The sequence below is a fragment of the Micropterus dolomieu genome, linkage group LG03, assembly GCF_021292245.1.
Source record: "Micropterus dolomieu isolate WLL.071019.BEF.003 ecotype Adirondacks linkage group LG03, ASM2129224v1, whole genome shotgun sequence".
Taxonomy (NCBI): domain Eukaryota; kingdom Metazoa; phylum Chordata; class Actinopteri; order Centrarchiformes; family Centrarchidae; genus Micropterus; species Micropterus dolomieu.
This window is the reverse complement of record NC_060152.1, coordinates 32,289,782-32,315,364: the sequence shown is the minus strand read 5'-3', so window position 1 is coordinate 32,315,364 and position 25,583 is coordinate 32,289,782. Positions and strand designations below refer to the sequence as shown.

The window sequence follows — 25,583 nt, the reverse complement described above, 5'->3', positions numbered from 1 at the left end:
TGAGTTGTATTTTTTCCCCTGTGGGTTTCTGGGTTTTGCCATTGCTTCATGTATCCTTCTGTTTTGCCTCTGTTTCTCTCGTTTAGTTCATGTTTAGTGTTTACTTTTGGTCTATGTACTTCTGTGTTATTTTACCCTTGTCTGATCTGTGTTCTGTTTAATCTCAGTTCAGTCTGTTGTCCCTCTTAGTTGGAGTTTATTGGTATATTTGTGATCTGTCTGCTTGTGTTCTGGATCAGTTATTTATATTCTGTTTCTTCCTGGTTATTAGTTTCCCTATGGTTTTATTAGTTCCCTCTGTGTTCCTCTGTGTCTCGTTAGCCTCAGGTCTTTCACCTGTGTTGCTCCCGACCTAGTCATTATCCCTGGTATATATGTGTGGTCTTTCTGTTCAGCCCTTGTCCGGTCATTGTAGCGTGTAGACGCTCTGTCTCGCGTTGTATCGTTTTGCCTGACCTGCTCGTCATGTCACCCTGTTTCTGTGGATTTGGATTTCTGTTTGGATTACCTTGGTTTTGGACCCTGTTTATCAGCCACTCTGCCAGTAAGTGTGCTCGCCTTTTGTTTGTTGAAATAAACCTTTTGTACTACACCTCCTCTGCTATGCGTCCTGCATTTGGGTCCTCCAGCCTTCTCCACACCGCAAACAAGCGGTCAGGTAAACTTGTGTTCTCTCCTCTCAAAGTCAGATGTGAACAGCATGTGTATCTGCATTGAATCTCTCCCTGTCTTGCCAAACCAGCGGAGCAGCCGACGTGCAACGATATTTATAAACCGCAGCGAAAGTCGCGCATCCAGCTGAGCGACGCTACAGTACGCAGCCAGACCTTATGCATTCCAGCAACAAAATTAGTGGGACCAGTCCAGACACAGATGTGATGGCACTCCTCATAGACCCACATCATTTTAAAATGAGACAATAATTATCTTTCTGGAATAATGCCAGACAGAAAGCATGGGATTCACATTGACTATTAAAATGTTGATTAGCAATATAGATGGACAGCTTTCAGTAAATAATAATCACATAGTTATGTCATAGTATATTCCTTTTGAAAATGTATTAAGAGACCAGGGGAGTCGGTTTGAATGGGCTTGATGCAGCTGAAAACATTAATATCTTGCACGTATTGATATTTATAATTTACAGGGACTATGCTGAAGTTTGTAAGTAGAGTAGATGCTGGATCATAAGCCAGTACAAGCACAGATAATCAAAATCCAGGACTAGCACAGACCCAGTCCAGACGTTTTTACACTGAACAAAATTGACAATGGAACACTTGTTTCTGCCCCCATTCATCATGAGCTGAACTTTCTCTATGTACACAAAAGGCCTATTTCTCTCAAATCTTGTTCACAAATCTGTCAAAATCTGTGTTAGTGAGCACTTCTCCTTTGCAGGGATAATCCATCCACCTCACAGGTGTGGCATATCAAGATGCTGATCAGACAGCATGGGGATTGCACAGGTGTGCCTTAGGCTGGCCACAATAAAAGGCCACTCAAAGGTCATACAGACCCAAGTGAAACACAAGCAGCCTCAGCCATTAAAAGCACAGCCAGACGTCTACAGGCAGCATCAGATACAAGCAGCTCAGACCCTAATGGAGGGTTGAGTTAGTGCGCAGAGGTCCATTAAAATCAGCAGCGGTGTGTTCTAGAAGAGGTTTCCATTCAGGCATATTACAGAGACCGACTGTTTTAAAGGAGAGGTAGTAGTTAGAGCACTGCAGTGTCAGGTGTGACGGTGCAGCATTGACAAATTGTTTACATGGCTCACAAGTCAGGTCTGATGGCCCCATAGCAGAATTTATCTTTGGTGGTACCATAGGTGTGTGTGTGCTTATGCTCTGCGTCTGTCCCAGTGCTTTTGGATAAAACTGAATCATTCTCCAAGCTGTTTGGATATAAGGTTAATTAGTCTTAGTCAGAGGCTCTACCACTGACATGTTACTTACCAAAAACTTTATTTCAGGCTGGTATAAAATGTCTTGCTATTATCTTTCCTAGTCAAATTAGTAAAGTAATTGGTAGGTAAAGGTAGTCACCATTTATTTTATCATTAAGGATGGCATGGGACTCGCTTAACTAGTATTGTAAGATTCTGCCTTAGACATATAGCTCAATCGACATTGCCAACTTGACGTGGAAGGGCACCTCCCTAGTATGAGCGAACTCCCCACTTGCCCCTATAAATGCTTCATCTAGCAAAATAACCTCACCCAACCGTAGTCAACCTCTACATTGTATGGAAGAAGATCTCACGAATCCGTGTATGGTTCGTTCTTTGATTATTTCGTTTCAAAACCAAATCAGAAAAAACAAGACGTTTTTTGGTTTTTCTGTCTTAAAACCAAAATTGTACACAAAAACAGATGGACAATGGCGTCGTCTATCGACCCAACTCTAATCTCGTAGTGACTGCGGTGAATATGATTGTAGAAGTGAGCACTATATAATAAATAGAAATGAAAGAAAATGTAGGCTACGTTTTAGCAAGATCATGTCAAGGTGGGTTCGAACTCACTAGGGCAAAAACAGTTCCTCTTTGAGGTGCGTTGCTTTGCCAGCAAGCCACTCAAACACTCAATTCTTTTATTTCCAGTCAACTACTTATTACGTTTGTCAGCATCCAGTAGCATTTTATTTTGGGCTGATCTGAAGCAGCTGGTTACCTGAGCGATCTAAGAAAATACCTGAATATGTTTATCAAGGTTTTTTTTTCTCGAGGCCACGGCCAGGGTGTACGCAGCAAGAGGCACATCCAGCCCCCTCTTTGAGGCACGAGCAAACAACCCCCCAACAAATGAGCCCAGCATGGTGTGCTATTTAAATAATGAACGAAAATTACCCAGTTTAAAAATTATGATTTGTTCATTTACAGCTCGCCGAATTAACTAATTCCAGTTCATGTTTGCTGTGTACCATTGGATGTACTGACAGCTATCACTGAATCACCAACAATAAACTAATTTAATGCTGAAGAAATCTTAAAAACCTGAGGATTCTCAGGCAACTTCTGAGGAGTTCCTGTTCCAGTCGCTAGTGAGGTACAACATGAATGTTGAACCTCCTATTGTGTTTATGTTTTTATTTTGTTTTTTTCTTCTAACTAAAAACGCACTTATGTTGATGATCAAGCTCATCTTAATTACATTTAATCAGGCACCGCCCTCGCCATATTATCTGCTGCAGGTTTCTGTAACATACAAAGCTACACAAATGGGACACATTAAATCTAAAAATCAGTATTTTCCATTTTGGCTTAAAAACAGAAACCAAAACCGATGTTAGTTTTTTTTTTTTTTTTTTTTTTTTGTTGTTGTTGTTGTTCATCTGTTTTGCTGTTTTTAAAATGAAAACACAGACAGATTTAAAAAACAAAAACAAAACAGAAACAACTTGTTTGGTTTTTTTGTTTGTTCCGATTCGGTTTTGAAACAAAATAATCAACACGGATTCTCAAGCTTATCATGTAAATGTTTATCTTAAAGCCTTTATTTGGAATAACCATTTTTTATGGAAGATCTGGTTAGAAAAAGGATCTAATATTAGCAGATATATGAGGAGGTTGGTCTGAAGTAATTTGAGAGGTTGGTTACTGAATCAATCTGTTCAAAAGTATAGTTTGTGGAAGTAGCCTACATGCAACTCCCACACTTGCTAGTCTGTTTTGGGAAAATCTCACCTCAACAGTTGGATCTTCTCGCTCAGACAACAAAGATAATGGGTCTGGGACATGAAGTGTCTATTTATTATGCAATGATTTTCCAGCAGCAAAAGTTATTAAGTTACTTATGCTTTGAAGTTAACTCGGACAACATTAAACATTGATATCACAGAGAGAGTGTGATCATATCAGAGATGGGGACTCGAGTTAGAGACTCGGACTTGAGTGCGACTTAACTCGCGCATACACAGTGACTTCAGACTCGACTTGAGGCTTGTACTCAAAAGACTTCAGACTCGACTCGGACTCGAGGTGCAGGACTCATGAATAATGTTTATTTTTAGGGAACATCTGAACTTGCCGTTATTCCCCTCCGTCTGTTACCTATAACCTGCCTACGTAACACGTAGCATCTGCTGTGCACGGCCGCACGTGAGAGGACAACAAACACCGGCAGCTGCTCCGCCATTCATCATAAACTTTGGCTTTAAAACTTCATACAACAAGACCCAAACAAAGACGCGCTGAACGCAAATGGGTCAGTAACCTGTGGTGAGTAAACATGTTTAGCTCAGCATTGGCCATCTAACGTTAGCTTGCTTCTTGCTTCAGCTACGACCGACGAGAGGTTTGTTCCGACTGTCGTTCGTTATGAAAAGATGAATGAGCGTTTGTTTACTTGCCAAACCTGTGGTGGTCGATAAACATAATCATTACGTCCCGTTGGCTGCCATCAGCTTAATTATTGCCGTTGGCTAGAAAGAGGTTACAGGTTTATTGTTGATCATGTAACTTTTCAGTTTTATTTAGTCATAACTTACATTGGGTTTGAGAGTCAACAGGGTTTGTTGACTTACAGTAGTTTAGACACATTGTACATTAGGCTACATGGTTGTGTTGAGCTGTAAGTTAAAAACAGGTTACAGGTTTATTGTTGACTATGCAACGTCAGTTTTATTTAGTTAATATTATACTGGATTTAAGAGTCTGGGGAGTGTGTTGACTTACAGTATTAAGCTGTCAATAATTGCATTGCACATTACATGGTTGTGCTCTGTAAATGAAAAACAGGTTACAGTTACAGAATTCCTTATAGCCATGCAGTTTTATTAGCAACCTGGAACGCAGCAGGTGTTACAGCATTCGTAATAACCACCAGAGACTTGACTTGGACTCTAGCTCAAAGACTTGTGAGCATCTCTGGATCATATTTGTGAAAACATTACGAGGGTATCAAGGTTGTTGGAAGTGCTGCAGTGCTGAAGGGAGTCTTCTTTTCCTGCTCTGGGAATGTCACATTATTCAGAAATACTGCCGAAAGGTTCATGACTGTTTATAAAAACATTACCGGCGCCAACTGCTCTGCCCGCGGTTATGTTCTCATTGATCCACTGAGGACATCTTAATGTAGAGTCAAGGACTTTATTCAGACCAATGTCTAAACATGGCTGTCAGGCCACACAGCTGTCCACACAGATGAGAGGTTTCATCATCTTCATTCAATCTGTCCACAGAGGACTCAGGCAATGGAGGCCCAGCTGCTACATCTAGTTTTCACTCTTTTGTAGACATGCCCCACCACTTAACCAGAGCCACCGCCCAACGAGGAGGGGCGGCAAGAAGGATCAATTGCACCAAATTCAGATGGCGGCGAAGGACTTGAATTTCTTCAACCTCTCAACGGCTCCTGACTCCTGATGATCGGTATTGTCGAAGGATTTATATTTTGATCCTTTTAGATCTTTTAAACTGCCCTGCGATGGACTGGCGACCTGTCCAGGGTGTACCCCGCCTTTCGCCCGCTGTCAGCTGGGATTGGCTCCAGCCCCCCGCGACCCTGTACGCAGGGTTAGCAGTTGACGATGGATGGATGGATGGAGATCTGTTAAACTAGAGTTTCTTGAGAAAATACTTTCCCCATCCCTTCATATGCAGCATGCCCCTCATTCACCTGTTGACCCGATACATATTATGCCTAATTTGAAATTCAAAAGTATCTTTACTCTCCCAGTCCCATTCCTCAGTGGCCACTTTCTATAGGTTAATAGTCCAGGAGATCTCCTCCTTGTTCAGAACTGACAAGAATAAAGGTCTCTTCACTTTATCCTTAAAAGAACGTCAAGCACCTGATAGTTTGTCCACTGATAATTATATTGTTGGAGGACTGCCAAGAAAGGAGGAACAGTCATGGTTCTTTTTGACCACACAAAGCACTTTTACATTACATCAGCATTCACTCACTGAGCCTAAGTGCTCAAACAGAAACTAACATTTACACACAGCGGAACAGCCGTCCAGGGCAATTCGGGGTTCAGTATCTTGCCCAAGGACACTTCGACATGCAGCCTGGGGGAGCTGGGATTGAACCAACCGACCTTCTGATTAACAGCTAACTTGCTCTACCGCCTGAGCCACAGCCGCCCCAGGCAATCAGTCCCACAGGCTGGATATTTTGCCAATTATAATGCATATTTCCCAAACTATAATGGACAGTAACTACTTGTTATTGGTTTATATGCAAACATTGGATAATATTAAAATCAGTGTATCCAAAATCCTCGTTTGGTTTATGTCTTCACATTCTGTCTGTGTTTGGGTCCAATCTTTATGATATTTCAGATTTTGCTATTTTATTAACATTAGATGTGACTAGCCTTTACGCAAACATACCGCATGACTTCTTTTTACAGAATTGACAATATTGTCAATCCCCGTAATTAGTTCATACTTACTTTGGCACAAAGCTAGTTAATGCTATGTGTATCAGGGGAATAGTGTTTACACTAATGAGTGGTTAAAGTATAGCGTTTGTTTAGATAATAAGACAGTGTCCTTTATGGCTTGGATTCTGACTATAGGGCACTGTGCTGGTGGCAGGTTCACCGGCACAGCTGGTCCTCTGTATATGGAATCTGTATCTTTCTTCTGCAGGTAAGATACTTTTTTTCCAAAGAAATTGAGGTTCCACCAATGCTATTGTATAACTCTACAATATGCAACTTAAATCATACACTAATCGAAGGTAGATTTGTCTCTATAAAATGTATAGTGTAATCTTTCAGATGCCTTAGCGTGTCAAGCCCTTGAAAGAGGGTGACAGCGTGCAGATATATACTGTATATCTGCAATTTGAAACTTGTTATATCCGGAACTCTGCAGATAGACACACTGATCCAACTCTTTCGCCTTAATTCACTGACGCTGTTAAGAATGATACTTTCTTTTATGGATCCCAGAAAGCATGATTTCAATCTCTGAATTCATTTTTTTTTTTTTTTACTCTTTGATGTCGAACAAAAGAGTAATTAGTGATTAAGGACTGCAGGGTGAAGAGAGCTGGACGTTTCAAATCGATTAATATTTAGACATTATTTTTCCATAGCAAATATCCATAAGGGTCTACATGTGGTTATTAGGAGACCCATGACCCAACTGCAAAGCCTCTACACTCTCCATTCAGCTGGGGGCCTCCTGGAGGCCCCTCAGGGGGCTGTCATTACCCCTTGGGAAATATGTTCACAGTGTTATCAAAGACCAGTTTTATATTCTGCTGGGCTGTGTCATTCATTCACAGGCTAGGTTGGGTTGTCAGGTAGTTCTTCTGTGCCAAGTTACCGCCAGAGAAGCAGCTACTGGCAGATAGACAGCCACGTTGAGAGATGTTTCTTTTTTTTGAGGAGGTCCATTGCATTAAATATGAATGGTACATGTGCTCAGACACAGTCATTGTAATGATGGATACAAATTGACTGTGCCTGTACCCATATTAACCTGCATGCAGCACGGTATAGACAGCTATCATTAAATGGAGTACAAAATGTGTTAGATCAATCAAATGACATGACTGATGGTTTAATGCAGTTCTATATTCAACACAGCGGAACCTTTATAATGTATTGGCTGCATTCTGCAGAGTGGGAGGGACAGTGAGTGCATCCTTCATTCACACGAAAATTCGGGTCCTTATTAGGCTGACTGAGTGGTTCACTTAACGCTTAGTTTACATTTCCTGTCTTTACTCTTGCTCTGGTTCTCCAGGTGTCTCCAGGATGATTACTGTGTGAGTGATTTCTACACTCGTTACCATCTGGGTAGGAGGACTGGCGTACGCAGCCTTCTCACCGCCAGACCATCTGCAGCCCACAGAATCACGCAGCAACCCATGCATGAGCCGCTGTAACATAGATGGAGCAGCTGAGAACCACGAACTGTAAATAAATACAACCATGTTAAATACAGAGGTTTGGCACATCATCATTTAGAAGACACAATTGTAGTTCTCTATTCAGTTTTTCCAAAGCATGTCTGCATGCTAGACCACTTTTTGCAGGATGCATTTTGTACCTTTTTTGTATATCACATATACATTATTATTCTGACTTTATTTCATTTTTTAATAGGTGAGTGAGTTATGTTTCAAAATGTTTAATTTCTGTTTGTGACATTATGTAAATTATAGAATAATAATAAACATAATAATAATTTATAATCCTGGTCTATGTACCAGGCCATCAGTCATTATGTTTAACATGTGACAAAGTTGTTGCATTAGTGAACACATGGTGCTTTGTTATGGCTGATATTGTGGATACAGTCATGCTTTAACACACGCTAACACACAAATGGATTTGGTTAGTTTAAAGTCAAACTCTTGATAAGAAAGATTTTACCATTATTCATGTTCATGAATAAATATGACAGATTTTAGTTGTTTCCACCAAATAGGTCATACACGAGACTAAAATGATAATGGGTCTCAGTCAGTCTGTTGAATAAGATTATGGGTTCTCAGTAGACCAGGAGTACAGTTAGAGCACATAGAGGCGAGCACCTGTATGTGCTCGCCTACATAAACTGGTTTTAATAAAAACAGATTTTGTGGTGAGACCAGAAGGACAAGCGTTTTTAGAGCATTCCAGGGGTGATATGTCAAGATGGAGATGAAAAGTAAGGTGAGAGATGGAATCTGGTTATAAATTGTTGTTGGTTTAGGTTTTAAACCAATATTGCTGACTGTTTTTTCTTTTGCAGTAGTTTTTGTGATATCTGTTTCAGGTTGAGCTTTATAAACTGTAGAAATCAGCAGTCTTCAAGGTCTAACACTGATCAGGCTCTAAGTTTTGTAAATAAGTTCATATAATTTGGGGGCTTTGGGGATGTTGCCATGGACTCTGTTAGTTCTGGCACTATTTATTTTTTTGTCACTGTTTATATTTTGGCAAGTATGCTGAGTTACCTAAAAGCGGTTTCCATCGCTATGTACCCATGGATGTACAGACAACTGGATTACTTTTATGCTGAAGAAAATATATAAACGTCATGATTCTCAGGCAAGTTCTGGCGGTACAAAGAGCTTTTTTTCTGGGTGGATTTATTAACGTTTATTTGCATGTGTATCACGGCTTTGTGTTCAGATTTGACTGAGTCATGGAAGTGTTTATGTGTATTTATGGTAAAATTTGGAAGTGGAAAGAGGACTCAGGCTCACATAATCCCGATTCAGCAATGATTTAGAGTTATAAAAGCCGTGGGTACACATGAGTTTGTTTGTTTGTGTTTGTTTTAATTATTTCAGTTGCAAAAACAAGCACTCTTAGTGGGTGTATGTTGACGGGGTGCAACTGCCCACAAGGATTTACACTGTAGCCCTGTTTCACTGCTGCCGACTGCAGCGCGCTCACTCAATGCTGGACCAGTTTTAAAAAATGTTGTCCCAATTAGTCACACAGCAAAAAAAGATTGAAAAATACAGAAGTTATACTTTAATAAATGTGTTCTTATTGATCCAAAAACAGAACTGTCTCTGCATATTAAGATATACAATTTACAATTGTTATATGCAATTATTTACATCATAAAGCTTGTATGAAAACCTGATACATACCCCAAGCTCTCTCACGTTTGTTTCTGTAATACCTTTTTTAAAAATAATAATTTTTAATTTATTTTTCTTTCCTCTGTCTGTCAACATTTCTTTTTTGTGTGCTCTGGTGCTGCATTTTGCACAGCCAGTAGCCCACTGGACGAAAATATAGCCCATGTTTTCTTATATTTCCTATATGGCAATGAAGGAGGTTCAAGTGCTGCTCCTTGACCTTTCTCCACCTAGATCGATTGCTTCTCTTTCCTGTTAGAAGAAAAAGAAAATGTATGAAATATTAGCCACTATCAGCTTTGAAATATCTGATTGGGACCACAGTAAGATAGAAGTACAGTGGATATTCAGGAACCGCATCCTGCTGGGAAAACTGATGCGTGCTTGGTGTTTGCTCTTCAATCAGCCAATTCCATGTGGATCAACATTGCAGCAGAGTGAGTGGCACAGTTAACCTGAGGGATTACGTTTGTTATAGACACAGCGGGCTAATGAACTATAAACCTGCGTGAGTAAAGTGAGCTGTGTATGTATCTGTTTGTGTGTAGTGACGCTGAGGAGGCCTGACAGACTTGTCCTCTGTCAGCAGATGGAGGCATGCATAATTCAATCTGGAGGCAGTTTCATGCTGTTTTTCTTCCTGTCTCATCACTGTTCCCAAAGAAAGACAAAGCAGAATTAAGCTACAGAGGAGAAGCAGGGGCTTCAAGTTGTCATCTCTCACTGGCCCAGCAGTTGTCTGCTCCATATTGGTCGTTACCGGGGGGGGGGGGGGCAAAGGTCCATCAATGGTCCTATACTGTTTTGTATTTATATTTTACTCTTTGGTTACACCAATTGCCAGGACAATATTTCTGACCGTTTTTATGCAGACAACACCCACTTGAACATTAGTAACAATCCTAAATGACTATCAAATTCTGTATGTGACTAAAAATTAAAAAATAAATTTGTGTCTTCGTGATTCGAATTATGATTAAGGTACAATATGTAAGACACGGCCAGAATTTTAGTTTAAAAATTAACAGTTCTGACATAATGTCAAAGACGACTGCGTGTTATGTTGTATTAAGTTAGCATGCTAACTAGCTAGTCCCGGCTGTCTTGTAATACCACTTGTGCCTTAAGATGTGATAGTGAGTCACTGCAGCATCCAGTCTGCCCTCTGTCCAACATGAGAGGATAAAAACGTAGAGTTACCCCAAGGGATTGTCTTTCATTGCACGAGCTGTTCTCCCTCGCGCTCCCCGACCTCTCGTTCCTCCACTACCTCTATTCCCTGTGTCTGACTGGGCAGACTGGCTGTGAAATTGGCGTTGTCCACACAGGAGGAGGAAGCGCCCCGAAGCATTGCCTGCCTCCTTTCTGCACTCATGTTAACCAATTGGGCTGTTAACACAGACAAGTCAGTATAGGTATAGCTGCAAGCAAATCTGGCAAGAAAACACAACGATAATCTACTATAAATAATATAAATGATACATATGATGTAAATTGATGATGTGTCTCATGCTTGCCAATCCTTTTGATTTCTCTGTCCCTCTCCTGGCTGTTCTGCTGGAGTTTCAATTCCCCCGATTTCCACCCCCCGCAATGAAATATCAAAATCTGTTCATCCAATAAAGCTACTTAATAGAAATACTATCACTGCTGTTTAAGAGACGCCCACTAATCACTAAAGACAAAAAGCATAATTCATGACATTATTATAAAGATAAGATCTAACGTCACTTGTGATTAGGCCAGAGCAGGGGAGCAGAATCGCTTAGAGCAGTGGTTCTTAACCTGGGGGTCGGGACTAGAGCGTGGTTGAATTTGGAAAAAGAGCGCTGCGGTATTTTTTTATGTTGCTAGGCAACCACCGAATCAGCTGTCCTGTCAGTCTAATCAAAGATTATAGCGCCAGCGATCTTTAAACTTTGGTTTGCTGCTAAGTAATAACGGTCATATTAGCAGAAACTTCATCACAACTCACAGGTCTGTGTCTTTTATTGCTAAAAATATCTGCTTTAAAAAAAAAACAGACAAAGGGAGGGCGCCTGCTCTGGCACTGTTTTGAGTGTGTGAGGTGTACAAACACGCAGGGGTGAAATATTTTGAACTTCAGAAAGGGGTCGGACTGCCAGAAAGGTTAAGAACCCCTGGCTTAGAGAGTAGCCTGGCTGAGGGGGAGTCGGAGGCTCGAAAGAGGTGAAATGCTGCCTCCTATTTGTTTGGAGCATGTGGCCAGGAATTCCACTTTCGCATGTCTTTTCAACCTAAACACGTGACCGCCAAGACCCCCAAACTATGAGGGGGAAAAAAACACTTCTCTCTTTTCCTCCTGCTCCGTCTTTCAGTTGCCTCCCTTCATGACGTAGATGGATCTGCGTAGCAAAGGACCTCCTCCAGTCTTTAGCACAGCAGAGGGCCCCACCCACTGAACACACTACTCTCAGCACCACTGTCTGACAGAACACCAAGCGGTCATTCCATCACTGAGCTAGAGCTGGAGGTTGTTCAGTATGTCTTACAGAAAGCACTTTTATGATTATGAAGGAAAGGTAAATATTTTCCCCCGCGACCCTGTCGGATAAGCGGTTGATGGATGGATGGTAAATATTGTCCTCTGCCTCAACTCTCTCTGAAAAACATTGCATACTGACCAATCAGTTTCTCTCTGACTCCACCACTCCTGCCGACACACTGTTTCATTTCCTCATTCCTACTGTTGATATCAAAGCACATACAGATCACATCATTTGCAGTAGAGTAAAAGAAAAAGATAGTATTAGCTAGTAGTTATCATGCTGGAAATGGAGTGAGGATGACTGTGGTGCAGCTAAAACAAATAAATGTAGCCTATTTTAAAAGTGAGTTTTTGAATATGAGCTGCCTACACTCTTAATGTGTTTTTAAAGTATTTCATTAAATAAATGTGAAATAGACATCCCAAAGTTAATTTAAACCTATTTAAATGACCTATTTTCCACTGCAAAACATTCTATTAATTAATAGCTTACTGGTTCGAACTGTGACTTTAATCACAGGTCCATGAATAGCCTAAACTGTGTCTGATCTGTTTGATATTTTCATCTTCAGTTATTGCCACTGGCATTTTGTCCCATAAGGTTTCAGCTGAATAAATATAGCCTACCTATTTAAAATCAAATGTAATGGGCTGTAGAATTCCAGCACTTTATCATTCATTAGGGAAATTCCAGTCTGGTAAACGATGAAAGAGCTACACTGTATAACATTTAGGCTAATATTGTTAACGTATTGACTCGTCCACTCCTGCGTTTTAACATAAATAGCCTATCATGGTGCACGTTGGCACACACTTATATTTCTAGCTCCACTTGATTAAAATGGAGGCTCTGCCGTTATGTACCCGTTGCCAGGGTGATTCGTAGTCTGTGAGTCGTAATCGGAGCTCCGTTGATGATTACTTATTTTCATTCCAACGGACGCGCTTCCATCAGGTTCAACATTCTCAGAGTTGATTGAACTAATTCTGATCAGCTGTTCTGGAACCGAAAATTCAGAGTTTCCCATCTCAGGTTCAGTCAACTCAGAGCTCTGGGATAAGCTCAGAGTTTGTTAAGCCTGCTTTCTGAAACAGCGCCCGGTCCTACGAAGGGAGTTGAACCTACTCAATTTTAACACAGGGTTATCAAGCAAACTAAGTTTGTATTTGTTTGTTTTTTTCTTCAAGGAACCACATCGCTTCACTTTGCAAGGCTGCAACACACACACACCTCTGCCATGCATTAGGCATGCAGTGGAAAATTATATTGGACAACACAATCGGATTTAGAAGTGAGGAAATATTCATGATTCAGCCTACAATCATATTATCATGCACCTTACACGGGCAACTTTTTGAGCAATGTTGCTGGGAAATGTTGCTGGTGTCAAGTCCGACTGGTGGTGCGGGGAAGGGGGTTACGGTAGAATTGCTGTAAAAGTTGCTCCGTGCATCATCACCTTTAGAGACTTTGCCGTGAGTGATTGGAGGGATTTTTCGTGACTTTAATTTCAGGGAATTTCCATCAGTATCACGTAAAATATTCAATCTAAATATGTGAAAACATTTAGGATAATACAATTATAGCCTACAGATGAGCGACATCTCAGAAACTGGCCTACTATTTAATTAAGATCGCCACCCTAAAATCACAGAGGCTGCAGGGCTCTGTATGAACGTAATGCTGTAGTGTTCAGAAAAACTTAATTTCAGCTGCAACCACAGTGGAACAAGTCAGGATGAAAATATTTTACCAAGTGGCGTGTATTAATGGCCTACTTCTCATCATTAACAACGAGCACAGATGTGGTGTGTAGTTAACCACCGTGTTGAGTTCACCACAAACATATCCTGCTCGGAGCAGTTCAGAGATGCAGCATACCTCGGGTAAAACCTATCCACCTTTCGTAGCACGGGTTAATCGGGAAGTTACACCTGACGACGTCGCAAAGTCCCTCCTGAAGTTAAGCCAGTTAACTCACTTTGTAGTACATGCCACTGGTTTCTTTTGGCCCGGTTTCCTTTTTAAGTGTTACACCCCCTCCTCCCCCTGGGCTTAACCACAGGAGGACGTGACACAAGAATTTAGCTGTGACTCATCTGTTTTAACAGGCACAACACAAAACCAATGCACTCATGCTTCCCTCAGCACACTGTATATTGCAATAATTACATCCATCCTTTCACCTCATGATACTAAGAACATCATCTATGCCTTTGTAGCTTATTGGTTAGTCTACTGTAGCAAACTGTCTTACTTTACTCTTTAATAAATCATCTCCAGCATATTCAAACATCTGCTGCCAGACTTTGAGTGGATGCCCAAAGGTACAGTGTTTTCAGTACAAAAATCCTTGTATTACCCTGACAGTGTTTCCTTGTTGATCTGTGATTACGTTGTGGTAGTCACTCGTAGGTTTGTTGCCAGAACACAACAACAACAATAAACATACCCTCCGGTGCCACTACCAGGATGAACTACCACTAACTTGATTTTGCTAACTCAGACTGCTGAAGCCTAAGATTCGCTTTGCCTAAACTATGGGATGCATTTTCACACAGAACAAGGACAGTGAATTTTGTCCCCCATCTCTTACAGTGGATATACATTTGGAGGGGATCACTTCATGGCCAGTATGGGCATTAGGAAGGATTACAGCAACCATAACTGTCTCAGTTTACATATGGCATGTGAGTATTTTATGAAGACATAATTTAAAAAAACTATCATTAATTAAAAGAGCAAATATTTGTGTAAAACACAATTTGGGATGAATTTTTATTTTAACAGTTGGTGCTTTCAGAACCTTTCCTTCAGTCCTCCTTGGAGCTCCTTTGACGTCCTGTGCAGTGTTGAACTGTGGTAATGTCTGCAGCATCTGTCCTGTTAAATGTCCGTCTGTTCCTGTCTGTGCTGCCTCTCCCCACTGCTGCTCCTCACCGCTCACGCACTTTGTGTTTGGCATATGCTGCCATGATTCTCCACACTGTTCTTTTAGCCAAGTGAAATAATTGTACAGTTTGTGTGAGTGATGCACCGTCTCAGCCGTCTTCTCCGAATTGCCCTTCAATGTCACACATAACATTTTTGTTTGTCACACAGTCATTTCAGGCTGACTGAATGGTGTTAATTCCTTTATGTAATGGCATTACTTCACGGTATGGAAAGTCTGATGTCTTTGTCTGGATCTTACAGAAACACAATGCTGCCCTGGAGTGTCTGCTGCATGAATGCACCGTTAAATGGCAATCTTAATAAACTAGTAAATCTCTAATCCATGTATACATGCTTTCTCTGTACAAGTATACATACACATACACACGCACATGCACACACACACAGCTTTTTCCCCATAAGAGGTCAACAGTTTTCAGGAGGATGTGTGGATTATCCAGAGTAACATGGACATGCAGCTTAATTTGGAATGTTTCAGTGCTGTGAGTACAAAAATGAAATTCTGACAACACATATATTGGATATAAACTGAATACACAGATGTGTGTGTACACAAACAGAAATACATTTGCTCTAGGTAGCACAAGTTTAAAATGTATCAACTTGAGCAAATAGTTTGCTTTTCTTCTTCTCTTTGTACGTTCATGAATTGCAGTCATAAATCTGAATGAGCGCAGAGTGGTATGGAGGAAAATAACTGAGATAAGTAGAGTTCAAAGAAAGCGCTAAGGTCCACACATTGGTGGTTTGGACTGAATAACGAAGACTGCAAAAACAATCCAGCAATCAATAAACCATGAAAGGGGAAAATTAACTTCACATTCAATCTGAATGCAACTTTAGAATTGCATAATTGTCAATATATTGTTGTATATCTTCATATTCTGGAGTGAAATTAACAATACAGTCTCTGATTGCCCTAGTGGTTTCACCTGTGTGTCATTATGTTCACCCCTTTCTGTTGTATATTCCTTCCGTTGCGTGTTCATTGTGTTTCACTGTGAAGGTAGTCGCATGTGCTTTGTGTTTGGACATTTGGGTTATTCCCTGTGTTTCTGGTCACCTCTGTTTGGTGTTACTTTCATCAGCCAAAAGGTAGTTCCAACTTGATGCAGCTGGAGAAAAGCAAGTGCATTCACCTGACTCAGAAAACTGCAGCCACCTTACTCCTGCCAGGTTTTAATGTCATGTGACATGGTGACGTTTTGTAGCATCGGCGAAAAGTCTAATAAAATTGTTAATGCATTTGGATGCCAACGGTTGCAAATTTATACAATAGCATCAATTTAGAACTGTGTCTCTGATCTCATGTAAGTCCAATATTAACTTTCCTTTTTGTTTTGTTTTGGTCTCCACCAACTCCTGAGGAAATAGCTAGAAACAAGATCGGTGAGACTGAACCAACACAGTAGTCATGGGGCCGTAAAAACGTAACAATTAAAGAGGTCATATTATGCTTTTTGGCTTTTTCCCTCTCCTTTTATTGAGTTTTTTTGTGTGCATGTAATAGGATTGCAAAGTGAAAAGACCCGAAGTCCAGCCTAAAGGGAGTTCCCGTCTCCCACAGAAAACTCTGCTCTGAATTGTCTGAAAACAGCTCGTTTGTTGTCCAGCCTTTTCTTCCGCTTTGCTGTGACGTCACAGCGAAACACACGTCATCATGGCTAGTTCGACACGTTACTTGCAATATTGACTCAGAGGCTTGATCCGCATTTGCTCTTGGGTGAATGGACAAAACTGTAACAAATATTTGGAGGCGCAAAGACACTGCCAATAGTTCAACATCTTTAGTGCACAGACTTTGACACACTCGTATCTCGGTCCAGGCGCACGGGTACACCAAACCCGTCAATGGCCAGTTCCGAGTCCAGATCACTGCCCGAGAGCCATGTCTCTGTAATCACCAGTAAACATGTATCTCTAAATTCATGTCGGAAACGTTCATGGGCTTGCTACTCGTCAGTTTTATTTCGAAGGGACTGGGCATTTGATAGAATAATAGGGGAAACCGGGAGAAAGATTGTTTTCTCAGTTTTTGGAGTACGCCACCCCTCTTATCTCGCTTCCTGGTCTTGCAGGGTAGCTCGCCAGTAAATTACCCTTTTCCTCTTGATTGATCAGTGAAACAGTTGAGATTAGGGAAGATTAAATCCGAGGGAGGGTTGTTGACCTGAATATTACTCCATTTTAGGAGAAAGTCCCTGCTGTATCGGATGTGCGATGGGTTGGGCAACTCATTCAGAGTTTCCACGAGGTGGAACGCCATCCACAATAAAAACAAAGCTGTCCACTCCATGCTATTTGTTTTCCAACAAAGCAGTAAAAGGAAGAAGTAGGATTCTTCTCACTCTCTCAGGCCGTTACATTCAGTGCATACAAATAAACAAAACAATGAACAAACATAAGACCAGACGTGCCTTGCTGCTGGTCACTGCATGAGCATGCACCCTCTCTACAAGCTAAAGCCTGCAGAATTACATTGGAAAATGTTTTTTTGTTGTTCTTTTTAAGGCAGAATGGGGCAGCTTGTTTTACACACTGACAGCATGAAGATTGAGTAAAGTCAGGAGAATCACCAGAAACATATAACACTGACTGGCTGAGATCCAAAGATGTCATTAACAGCACGATTACTAGATATATCAGTCTTGCTGTGGACAGGACAGCTGGCACAGTTTCCGCAGTTTTTCTCGCCATATGCACCATACTGATCAGACAGTGGGAGGGCATGAAGGCCACTGTGGTGTCAGGGAGGCAGATGTCTCTGTGGACACATGCCCTTGGAGAGATCCCAGTTTGTGGTTAAAAGAGCTGCAGCAGTCAGAGCAGGGTTCAACTGCACAACACAGAGTAGCCCATAGCTGAGGGGAGTGTCATTACCAGACAGAAGCTTCCGCCTAAACCTTTCAAAACAAAACCGGCACGTATTTGATGAAATAAATGTGAAGGGGAATCTCTTGTGAATAGATACAATTTTAATTCTCAAAATACTGTTTATGTAGCAGCCTCTGTTTATAGGTATATGGAAAATAAGCACTAAGAGGTGGTTTAGCATGTTTTATTTTGTTTCCAGAAACACCAACCTTGGTTCTAACATCATTGGCACTCTCCGTGTGACTATTGTTTGTCCACAGTCCATATAATGCACTGAGAAACAAAACAAATCCCAACAAAAGCTCTAGATGACGTTGGAGACTGTTCCTGTTCTGGTTCCTCACAACACTTGCTATATGAGCTGCACATTCAGGGGCTAACTAGCTAGTATGGTTTGGCTGTCAGACAACATCACTGCCAAAGCTTTCTGCGTGTAATTTACATATTCCCAGTGCCCAAGGCATATTCGCCAGTAACCATTGGTTCACAGGGCCTCACCAAACCCAAAGTAAATTGCATACAGAACGTGGCTTTATGACCTCCTTAACAGTAACCTCACTGTACAAGTGTGACGGCCACCTCTACTGACAGCAGAGTCAGGATCACAGTAACTGAGGCCGGGAGGGTTCCTCACAGTGCATCATTTAAGTTTCATATTATTTTCTTTGATGTTTGTATGACAGTCTGAAGGTGTTTCATGTGTGTGATGGTTAAGACATGAAAGATATGGATTCCACTGTCCTGGCAGTAGCAGCAACGGTGAAAGCATTTAAGTTGCACTACATGTCTCCTGTAAACCAGGCTTGGCAAAAAGAAAACAAAAAAGGGAGTGTCCCAGATCTATTGTGAGAATGGTCAGATTTGGCTCAGATCTGCCATCCAACTGCGCTCACTGTCAGTCTTAAGCTCCGTCTTGAGTCTGTGCCCAGTGGCGTGGCCTTAAGCCAAACTGGCCTGAGTGTCCTACTTTCTGCATTTGTATTCCTGCACTACTTCTGTTGTCTGCAAACATGGAATAATAATAATAACATTAACACTGATAACAACAATAATGCTGCAACATTGTCTGGGTGGAGGGGGCTGACAAACTAGAAACAAACAAAATAGAAAACTTAAACAATATTCTATATGTGCACTGTTCCTGTGAATGATCATCTCCCAGCAGAGCACAAGGCAAATCAATGATGCATGTGCTTCTCATGGAAAACGCTGCCCTGATGTTTAAGTTTCTAAATGGCGTGCTTCTCCCAGTGCTTTTATTAAGCAGAAAAGATCAAACAACTGGGGAACAAGGTCTGCTCTGAGAGGAGGCAGTAATCCGTCCTCCAGCCAGTCTTGCATCTCTGTTAAAGCTTCTCTAATTTAGAATACCTTACCATCGGAAATACAAAATTGTGCTACTTACTGTGCTTACACATACAATACTAAGCCCTGGCTTCTGAAAATTCAGACCTTCGTCATGTCATTCAACACTTGTCATGCCCAAAATATATTGCCAATTTAATATTATTATTGTGTAATTATTTTCTGAACCATAGGCCGAATGACCTTGACGTCGTGCTAACAACAATGTTCACTTCCGGGTAGACAACTAGCAGTTGATTTAAATTAAGGAGGAGGAGATAAGTAAAGTCTGCCTTTTTGTTTATTTATGTTGTCTTTTTCAGCCGTTACTGTAACATTTAAAGATCCACTGATCAGCCATAACATTATAACCATCTGCCTAATATTGTGAAGGCCCCCCTTTTGCTGCCAAAACAGCCCTGATCTTTCGAGACATGGACACCAGACCCTTGAAGGTGTGCTGTGGTATCTGACACCAAGACGTTAGCAGCAGATCCTTTCAATCCTGTAAGGTGTGAGGTGGGGTCTCCATGGATCTGACTTGTTTGTCCAGCACATCCCATAGATGCTCTGTCTATTGGATTGAAAGTCAATCCAATAGCCAAATCAACACCTTGAATTCATTCCTCAAACCATTCCTGAACCATTTTTGCTTTGTGGCAGGGGACATAATCCTGCTGAAAGAGGCCACTGCCATCAGGGAATACTGTTTCCATGAAAGGGTGTACATGGTCTGCAACAATGCTTTGGTATGTGGTACGTGTCAAAGTAACATCCACATGAATGGCAGGACCCAAGGTTTCCCAGCAGAACATTGTGCAAAGCATCACTCTGCCTCCGCTGGCTTGCCTTCTTTCCATATTGTATCCTGGTGCCAAGTGTTCCCCAGGTAAGAGACGCACAGCACCTGGACCTCCACGTGATGTAAAGAAAATGTGATTTTAGCTGTGGACAGGGCTCAGCATGGGAACCCTAACTATCCAGCCCCATCCACAACAAACACAACAACAAAGCCCAAAGTGAGTTCCCATCTCCCACAGAAAACTCTGCTCTGAACTGAAAACAGCTCGCTTGTAGTCCAGCCGCTTCCCTTTCATCCCTGTGACGTCACAGGGATGAAAGCTAAATGCGCCTCATATAACGCTCGTGAAGCGGCTACTCCGACACGCCCTCAAAAACACCGGTGGAAAAACACTGAGCTGCAGCACACAGCTCTCCTCTCCCTTCCAAACACTCACTAGCTACCCTCCAGGCAGGAATTAGGAGCTGCGCATGTGCAACTCCCAACAAAGATCATTTAGAGACCAGATGCATCACTCCACAGCTAAAAGGAAGCCTTCAACACAGGGTGAAAAGAGGAGCTGCAGCAATGAGCAGTATGAAAGAGAAATATGGTGTTTTTTGAAAATTTAACCATGTAAACCTGCTCTGGTACAACCCCTAAATAAGATTTTGAACCAGAAAAGGGGCATAATATCACCTCTTAAAAGTAAAATCTGTCTGGTACAACATTGTATCCAGCTCCTCATACTGCATACCAGGCTGCTGGGCAGGACAGGGTAAAAATAATTCAATAAATTAAAAATCCACTGTGTGTTCTGACACCTTTCTATCACAACCAGCATCAACTTTTTCAGCAATGTGACCTACAGTAGCTCGTCTGGTGATCAGACCACATGGGCCAGCCTTCGCTCCCCACACGCATCAATGAGCTTTGGGCGCCCTGACCCGGTTGCCGGTTTACCGGTTTTCCTTCCTTGGACCACTTTTGACAGGTACTGAACACTGCAGACCAGGAACACCCCACAAGTGCTGCAGTTTTGGAGATGCTCTGACCCAGTCGTCTAGCAATAACAATTTGGCCCTTGTCAGAGTCGCTCACATCCTTACGCTTGCCCATTTTTCCTGCTTCTAACACATCAACTTTGAGGACACAATGTTCACTTAGTGCCTAATATATCCCACCCACTCACAGGTGCCATGGTAACAAGATGTTTTTCACCTCATCTGTCAGTGGTCATAATGTTATGGCTGATCGGTGTATGTAGTTAGTTTCTGCTGTGCTTATTATGCATTTTAGATGAATGAGGTTTTTACACTGTGTGAATAACATAATAACAAAAAGGAAAGAATTTGTTTCTGCCATTAAATTGTATGTACAGAGGCAGGGGTTTTCTACCCGGAAGTTATTGTAAACAAACATTTTGATTGGTTTTAATAAGGGTTAACTACATACAGTATAGAGGGTATGCATTGATGTCACTTCCCCTTCTGGAACACGCTGGACTGAGTGGCACATCTGTTACCATGGCTGCGTTTAGCAAACAGATATTAAAACAAGTGATTATTTGCTCAAATTAAAGGCAGTCGTACTCGACAGTGATCCTTACTGCTTACCAAAGACCCAGTGCTCCGGCTCTTTCCCATTTTAGATGTGTTGTTTATGTTTTAGCTGATTCAAGCTAACGCTGCTGCTCGACTTTCTGCCACTCAGTGAGCCTAACTGCATTGTGACATCATGCGCATACCCTATATTCAAATTATACTAGAACCCTTCCTGCATATTTAAAAAATGCAACAGAGGAGTGACAGCATATTGTTTGCAGCTGAATTAGTCTTTCTAAGAGTTACTCCATGCCCAACTGTAAGTGACTGAAGTATGTCACCACAATTCATTCCAAGATCCGTAGATCAAACTAAATCAATTGAAACTTGTCCATGTTTGCAAGGGGATAAAGCTACTGATTATACTCCTGCCAAGCCAACAACAGCCTGTACATGGAGATGGCTCGTGACCTTAATGCTCTCGTCCCAACGTGTTATGAAGTCTTGGCTATAGTTTTTATCCCACAAATGTCAGCAGCGGGCTCAGTGCCCTACTGTGGCTCTTCATGGTTTGTGCACTATCTACAGTAGAGGATGTTACTTATGTCATTAAATGACTGATTTTTAACGTGTCACATCTTTTTTTCATTAAATATTATTAACATATCTTGAAATATTTGTCACAGATCAAAGATCTGAGCTACAACAATCGAGTTAAAGGACTGAATGAATTAATTCACACCTCTCATATATTTTCTGTTATGCTTTTTAACCACCACACAGGATCTTATTTGCATTGACATCCCAGCCTGTCCATCCCTTCAACTACAATTCCCAGAAATCCTTGCCAGGGATTAATCTGGTCATATGACCAGGCAGCAGGATCAGGTGCTTCTTGGTCATATGATGTTGTTAGCTTGAGGCTGAGGAGCAGCAACATCTGAGCTAAATCACAGCCCACATCACTCCCTACGCTGAAAGGTAAAGCTGGAGGAATCCCTCCTTTTCACACTGTGTTTTTCTGCCTTTGTGCTGCAAGCCCACACAGAGACAGAGGAGAGGGAGGAGGAGGAGAGGGAGGAGATGGAAGGCAGGGATGAGGGGGATGGGAGGCCATCAGGGATGCCTCTCCGTTGCTTTCTCTAGACAACAAGGAAGCACAGATGTTTGTAGTGTGGAAATCTGTCTATTTTAAACATATTGTGCTCGAGGTCGTGAATGAGCAGTAGGTGTTTTGGATATGTGTATATAACCAATTCCTGCTATATGTTCTCCTGGCAGGAGGCAAAACATGGATGGATGACTCTTGTTTTCTATTCTCCTCCTATTCTCCTTTCCATTCCACTCAAGTCTCAGGAAAGTGGGTTTATGGTTTAAGAGGTCGAAGGTTTGAAAACCAGGTTGGGCTTTTAATTGGATGCAAACATGTCAGTGAAGTGAGGGCATGGATGGTTTCTATCAGCAGCTCATTTGGGTATGTGATTGATACAAGGTCAAAACTATGTGTGCTGTACATGTTCAGCTCATATCACAATTATTATGGTGTTTTAGGTTAGTGTTTAAGGTTAGCCATCATCGGTAGACCGTTAATTTTGTTAGAAAAATAAGCTGGATTAAATCATATGCCAACAAGAGTATATGTGATTATGTCTACAGGGTGGAAAAACATGAATAATTCTTGAAGGTTTTCTCTATAGGTCTCTCTGACTTGCATCTATAAAGAAAACAAATATTTTTTTTGTGCTGTGGCATTTTTTTTGCGATGAAATTGTGGGAATAAGTGAAAACTGCAAAGGTAGGTTTTTTTTACTTTAGAATTATAGTAAATTCATTAAACAGTCCCTCCAGGATTTCGCGGACTTAACCCTAACCCGGCTTATTTAAGCCCGCTCACCTTGATTCTTTCAGCACTTGCAACTGACCCGGATGCAACAGCCTGTGTCACAGTGATTTGTCTCCTCTGATGTCCTCAACATGTCCTGATACATTTCTGCCACTCTGTGTTAATTAGATTTCCTTTTCCGTTCAACCACCGTACTGCACATTTTACAATTGCTTTGGTTAAGAAGAACAATGCTGTTTTTCAGAGTTTTGTCTCCAAATCTGACATGTTGCTATCGCACATGTCCGCTGCGACTTGTAAACAAGGAAGTGACAAGCTGACGTATGACAACGTTTTGCGGGAAACAGTGATGATAGGTCAGATTTGCGGAAAAGTTGCGGTCATTGGTCGAAATAAGTAAGTAAGTCACGTTGAACTCACGGGGCATTGTTGAATTTTTGTTAATAGTTCCAATCACGACATCGCCAAATCCCGGAGGGACTGAAAATTGGTAAGAACGTGCAGACAGTGTACAATTAATGCTTGAGAGCTGTTTGCAGCATAGACGTAAGTGGGGTGATTGGAGGAGTGAATCAACCCCTTTCTTCAAAACCTACAGGTGGATGGTTAGGTGGAGACAGGGCTGGTTTAAATGCTAAGTGAGCAGGAGTAATGTTGGTTGTGGAGATGCTTGTAGTGAGAAATGAGAGCTTTCTGACAGCTTAAATCGCTCACCAAATTGTTAAGGATGCATTAGGTAGTTGTTGCTGAGAGTGGTGCACTGTATGTGAATGAAGGGGTGCGATATGTCTGCTGGTCAACTTCACTCTCACTCCGTATACCGTATGATTCAAACAGATATCCTAACTTAAGGTTACTTTCAACTTGCTCTTTGTTCCATGGAGACTCCTCATGGAGCTTTATAGACATCCTTAAACATATCATGTAAATTAATACAAGAACAGAAGGGGAAAAAAAAGATTCTTTGAATGAAACTGTAATGTATACAGAAGGCCCTGCAGTGTGTGCAGGTGTACAGTTGTGTTAAGCAAAGGAGATTCACATTATCAAATGTGGCCTTTACACACAACTTGTAGGAGTTAGAAAGCAGGCGAGTGTTATATTAAATGTACTGATATCATCTGTACTCTCTTCTTTGGCATGTCTGAAATGAATTCTTACTCTGTGGTGTGTTAGCCAGAGTATATGTAACAGGATGTTGAATGGTGGGTGTTTTCTGCATGACTCATTGCTCATCTAGCCGATCTGGACAGCAGACTGCTCTCTTACCGCACTCACTTTTTTCATCTTCCTGTTTATTATTGTAGTTGTTATTTGATTATATGCTGTCGGCCATTATTATTCAGCAATGATTAACTATCACAGTATGAGAGAATATACTAGAGCAACCCTTTTAAGAGTTGGGAACTAATGTGGAGTTAAAATGGTCACAGGGGGAATCTTCAGAAGTGACACTGTTAATGATTTTTAAATGGTTTTACACATTGGTAAACAAACACTTTGCATAGTAGGGCTGGACGATTTCACCTAAAATCAAAATCACAATTAATTGAACATTTCACTTTTATTATTACCATTATTGAATGATTATTTTGTTTTTGAATGTTGCTTTTTGTAGTTGTTTTCATTTTTCACTGACAAGATTTGTACTGTAAATATCCTCAACTATTAAAGCTGGGTTTATTTATTCACAGATTTCACCAGTTTCTAATTTCTAAATGTTAACTGCAGTGCAATGTGTTTGTGTAGGGAGTGAGTGGACGAGTGAATGAGAGACAGAGAGAGGGCGGCAGAAAGTGAAGCTGAATCGAGCGAGGAATAAGTTGTCAGTTTGGCAGTAAATGTACAGTGTAGGTCACTGTGTGTCTGTCTTTTGTTTCTACAACTGCAAGTGAAAGTGAAGCCGGTTAGCACTAGCCAACATCTCCCTGTGCTTCAGACTCCGGTCAGGAGGCTGCGCAGGACTGGACGGGGCGGAGTCACGTTACCACACACGCGGTAGGATGTTTTAAGGGGAAAGTAGGCTACATGAATACAATATTAACAGGATTAAATAACCAAAATAACCATCATGGGGAAATTACGTCTGCTAGAGGCTCTGAATTTCGGTTTCGATTACTTTTCAATTAATCTTCCAGCCCTATAACATAGGTATTAGAGTGTACATGTATAACTTGCCCCAGC

The 25,583-nt window shown here is 41.3% G+C and overlaps 2 long non-coding RNA genes across 3 annotated transcripts; one reads left to right on the top strand and one right to left on the bottom strand.

The window, feature by feature from the left end:
* Nucleotides 1-415: 415 nt before the first annotated feature.
* On the top strand, nt 416-15,282 carry LOC123968481. 2 transcript variants are annotated; one of them, XR_006824470.1, is made up of 4 exons: nt 416-544; nt 7,712-7,883; nt 14,657-14,748; nt 14,849-15,282. It is a non-coding gene; the product is annotated as an uncharacterized LOC123968481 (long non-coding RNA). The 2 variants fall into 2 exon arrangements; XR_006824469.1 differs by lacking the exons at nt 14,657-14,748; nt 14,849-15,282 and having other exon boundaries at nt 7,712-7,911.
* A 2,688-nt stretch (nt 15,283-17,970) lies between these two features.
* Nucleotides 17,971-21,523, bottom strand: LOC123968482. The gene is made up of 2 exons (XR_006824471.1): nt 21,468-21,523; nt 17,971-18,889 (listed from the first exon to the last, which is right to left on the bottom strand). It is a non-coding gene; the product is annotated as an uncharacterized LOC123968482 (long non-coding RNA).
* Nucleotides 21,524-25,583: the final 4,060 nt, after the last annotated feature.